This window comes from Engraulis encrasicolus, chromosome 23 (genome assembly GCF_034702125.1).
Source record: "Engraulis encrasicolus isolate BLACKSEA-1 chromosome 23, IST_EnEncr_1.0, whole genome shotgun sequence".
In the NCBI taxonomy this organism is placed as follows: Eukaryota; Metazoa; Chordata; class Actinopteri; order Clupeiformes; family Engraulidae; genus Engraulis; species Engraulis encrasicolus.
This window is the reverse complement of record NC_085879.1, coordinates 41098257-41103256: the sequence shown is the minus strand read 5'-3', so window position 1 is coordinate 41103256 and position 5000 is coordinate 41098257.

Below are 5000 nucleotides of genomic sequence, written 5' to 3'. Positions count from 1 at the left end.
TATTAGCACTAATACATTGTCCCTGTATAAGTAACATGTAAGGCATGTACAAAGCAAAAGCAAACATTTGTTAGGCATGTATTCGCAAATGTCTTGTTCATGCACAATAAGGGATTTATTACCAACTCAACCTGAGTAAGGACCTAGTAGGTCTTAGTGTTTGCTTAGTACATGCCTTACAAGTTACTTATGCAGGCATTAACATTGTACTAGTGCTAATAGATATATCCCTAAAATAAAGTGTTACCAAAAACATTATTGGTTTATATTTATTAGCCAGGCTGTGCCCTCCTAGTGACGAAACACCTTCAGCGTTGCAACTAGTCAGGTCAAGAGCAATGCAAGTACTTTCTGAGTTCCTGGAAAATTGGGAACTCCTCCCACTGTGTCGGGAAGCAAATAACCATTATCAAATTAAGGGAGGCTTGTCAATCATGCTGTTTGGGAAATGTGAATTGTTATGCTCTTGGTCAGACCAAGTCTCGAAGAGATTTGAAAGTCGATGATAATCAGGCTAATGTTTATGTCCTCATATTGTGTTTGAATCTCCATTTTAACTACCGTTTTTTTTTTCTTTTCTCTGGGACAAACCCTCGAGCCCCTAACAACAAAACTCTCAAACATCTTCACTAAACAGCCATGCCTTTTGGAACCTTGACATTCCATGGAGATGAATGGGGGGCCTTTCTTGTTGTCTGGCCCAGGGCGCCCATGAAATCATAATCCGTACCTGCTCCACATCTCAGCGTTCCCTCAGCCAGGCAGAGGGCTTTCCTTCCTAGCGTTAAAAGATCCTTAATAAATGATTGATCTTTCTCCTAATAGTGGGTGGCATTCTCTTCCTCCTAACACAATGGCAGAGCTAAAGCCTTCCCCTCTTTATCTTCCCCGCAAGTAATGTATTTGCAGTTCACATAGGGTGAGACGAGAAACGCTTCTCTCATCAACACGGCATAAACTACTTGTATGTACGTCTCATATGTGACAAAAATGGAGAATTATACGTTTTCCCTGCCAGACAGACAAACAAAGTCGAACATTCCAGAAACTTCCAGAAAATATTCCAGAGATTTTTTTTTAATTCTTTATTTCTTCCTTTTCTCCCGAAACAAAACAAAAAAAGAGAGAGAGAGAGAGACAGAGAGAGAGTAATATTCCAGAGATTTTTTTTTTTAATTATTACTTTCTTCCTTTTCTCCCGAAACAAAAGAAAAAGATAGATAGAGAGGGAGAGAGAGAGAGGGAGTGGGGGAGGGAGGGAGGGAGGGAGGGCATGGCAGCTCCCAGGATGTTCCTCCGCTCCTCTCCTCTCCTCTCCTCTCCTCCGCTCCTCTCCTCTCCTCCGCTCCTCCGCTGACGGCATGAACAATGCATGTGGAAGGCAAGGGGAAGGCTGCCTGCTGCAATATTGATGGGCCTCTGCTGTCTTCTGACCACCTCCGTTTGGTCCCTCTCATGTTTTATCAACTATTCATGAGGCGCACTCCTCTTCCTGTGAGCCCCAACAACCCAACAACTCCCCCAACACACACACACACACACACACACACACACACACACACACACACACACACACACACACACACACACACACACACACACACACACACACACACACACACACACACACACACGCGCGCGCACGCACGCACGCACGCACGCACGCACACACGCACACACACACACACACACACACACACAGATCCCATAGTCTAAAGTATATATGGTACACCTCATACCGTCACCCCCAACACACACACACATCCCATAGTCCATACACGACCCCTCCCCCCCAAAAAATAACCCCACACACATCCCAGTACTCCATGCTCCATCCATACACCATACGTACACCCACAGCAATCCCGTACACGACAAACCCACACGACACACCCAACCTCATACACCCACCCCAACCCCAATTCAATGCCCTCTATCCCACACATGGCCCTCAAGACAACACACCCACCCTCCTCACATACACACACACGCACACACACACAGGCACGCACGCACGCACGCACGCAGGCACTCACGCAGGCACGCACGCACACACGCAGGCACGCACGCACGCCTCGATAACCCCGCCATCACTGTCCCATAATGCATTCTCTCCTTCTCTAAAGGGTCGCCAGAAACCTCTGCATCCCACCCCCTACTAAACAACAACCACACACACCCAGTCGCCAACCCCTCCCACAGTCCCCCAACACTCATTCCGAACCCAACATGGCCCCCAACACCCCCCACAACAGGGCCGCTGACAGCTTTGGTTGGGCCCAGGACAAAGTCATCTGAAAGGGCCCCCCCACCCAATACATTCAATGTAATGAGGGACCAACTGTGGGCCCCCCATCTCCCAGGGCCCGGGACAGCTGACCCCTTTGCCCCCCCCCCTTGTCGGCTTCCCTGCCCCCCTCCACTATCTCCCAAAACACAGAACAACAGCCACACACGCCCTCAAACGCCTATGTGTCGTCGTTCCATTGCTGTCGTATGATAATGTATGTGTTCTTCTCCGAAGGGTCACGCCAGACTCGGCAGCAGACACCTGGTCTTGGAAGTGAATGCAGAGGGGATGATGGGAAAAGGAGAGCGGAAGTCACAGGCCCCTGTACACATGCATGAATGATGGATTTGGTATGAACTTCCTAAACTGGTTATCTTTTGTTGTTTTCTTCCTCTGTGTGCCTCCCTTTCCCTCTCTTTCTTTCTTTCTTTCTTTCTTTCTTTCTTTCTTTCTTTCTTTCTTTCTTTCTTTCTTTCTGTCTTTCTTTCTCTCTGTCTCTCTTTCTCTCTGTCTTTCTTTCTTTTTTTCTTTCTCTCTTTTTTCTTTATATCTTTCTGTCTTTCCTCCCCCTTGCCGTTCTCCTTTCTCTCTCTCTCTCTCTCTCTCTCTCTCTCTCTCTCTCTCTCTCTCTCTCTCTCGTTATCTTCCCCTCTTCCTCTGTTATCCTCTCTCCTCATTACTCTTCTCACTCAACCGTCCTCTCCTTCTGTCTCTCTCCTCCTCCACCTCCTCCACCACCTCCTCCTCCTCCTCTTCTTATTTCCTCTCGTTCCTCTTTTTTCCCTTCCACAAACCAGGCAAACGGTACTTTCCCCTTACTTTCCAATAATAACAACTGACACCCTTTAAATATTCAAATTCCCACACATTTCCCTCCAACTCCCGGCCTCCTCCATCCCGGCTCCCAGGCTCTGCTCTTGTGTTTAAGGTTCCCTCGCGATCTCGTGGGATGAGAACGGATCATCACTGGCAACACACAGTGAATTTACAAAGCAGTGTAAATTTAACCTTCGACACTGAGGAAAATGTAACACTTGGTGTGTTGGTCCAACTCTTTATGTTTCGAATTGACTCTGCCGAATTTACCGTGTCTCCCACACCCACCACCCACAATCAACTCTCAACCTTTCAACTTCGCCTGTCAACTTTACTGTTCCAGTTGTTCGCAGTTGATTGTGCAGCAGGACACAAACATAACCGCATTTTAACAACAGATAACAAGACAAGACATACCATAAAGCGCAGTGTGGTTATAAAATAAGCGATGTGTCTGAGCCAGTGATTTCTCTCTACTTGCCCTTCGAACACATGATGTCCACTTGTGTTGTTTCTTGATTATCATTATACTCTCTCCGCTAAATGTGTTTATCCTGACATTTTCCATTTCATAATTTCAATAATTTCTCCTTTCCTTTTCTCTCCACTTCATCTACCTTCCCCCTTTCTCTCTCTCTCTCTCTCTCTCCCGCTCTCTCTCTCTCTCTCTCTCTCTCTCTCTCTTTCCCGCTCTCTCAGGGTATCTCCCTCTCCGCGTCTCCTCTCGCCTCCGCGCGTCTCTCTCCCTCCCCTCTCTCATTAACACTCTGCCCTGATAGATGTAGAGTGTTGGCCCCCAAGTGATCCCGCCATCTCGCTGCGTCTCCCTCTTCTCCTCCTCCTCGGCCTCTCACCTCCCCGCCCCTCTGAGGCCCCCTGCCTGCCTATGGGCCCTCCACTCCCTACCTCCCCGCCTGCCTGCCTGCTCGCCCGCCTGCCTGCCTGCCCTGCTTGCCTGTGTGCCATCCCGGCCCCCTGTCCCCCGCTGCCTGCTCACCCGCCAGTGTTGCCAGATTGAGCTGTTACCCGCCCAATTGGGCTACTTGGGATGGCCGTCTGCGTGTAAAAACAGGAAAAAAGGGCTATTTGGCGTTGTTTTTTTTCTGCAGTTTTATGCCCATAGAAATCAATGCAATTTGTTGAAATTGGGCGGAATTTAGCGCATTTTGGCGTTTTTTGAGAACCTTTTGGGCAGGATTTGATCAGACACATCTGGCAACACTGTCGCCTGCCTGCCTGCTCATCCGCCTGCTTGCCTTGCCGGGTTCGCTTCCGCGCCGTCCCGGAGCCTGTTCAGGTAACCCTGTTCGCTCTCTGCCTCTCCTCCCTCCCACCAGACCACGGCCCACGCCATCTGCCACCGCACACGCCACTCTGGCTCACGGCTGGGCACCGCCACTGCCACTCCTCCTGCAGCTGGGAAGCCTGATGTGGCACAGCTGGCGGAGCCTGGGATGGGGATGAGGCTGGGGCTGGGGCTGGGGTAGAGATGGAGGAGAGGGGGATGGGGATGAGGCTGGGGCTGGGGCTGGGGTAGAGATGGAGGGATGGGGATGAGGCTGGGGCTGGGGCTGTGGCTGGGGTTGAGATGGGGGCTCTGAATGTGGCTGGGGGCTGGGGCTGGGGCTGAGTTGAGGATGGGAGTTGGGGCCGGGGCTGGGGCCGGGGCCGGGGCTGGGGCTGGGCCGAGGTCTCTGAATGTGGTTGGGGTTGGGAGTTGGGACTGGGGCTGGGGCTGGGTCCAAGGCTGAGGTTGAGCTGGGGTGACAGAGGTGGGTTTGGAGACAGTGACAGAGATGGAGGCACTGGCAGATGGGGCACTTGCTGGCATAGCTGGGCTGTGGCTCCCCGGAGGGGGGTGGGGCTGGTGATGGGAGTTGGGACGGTGGCTGGG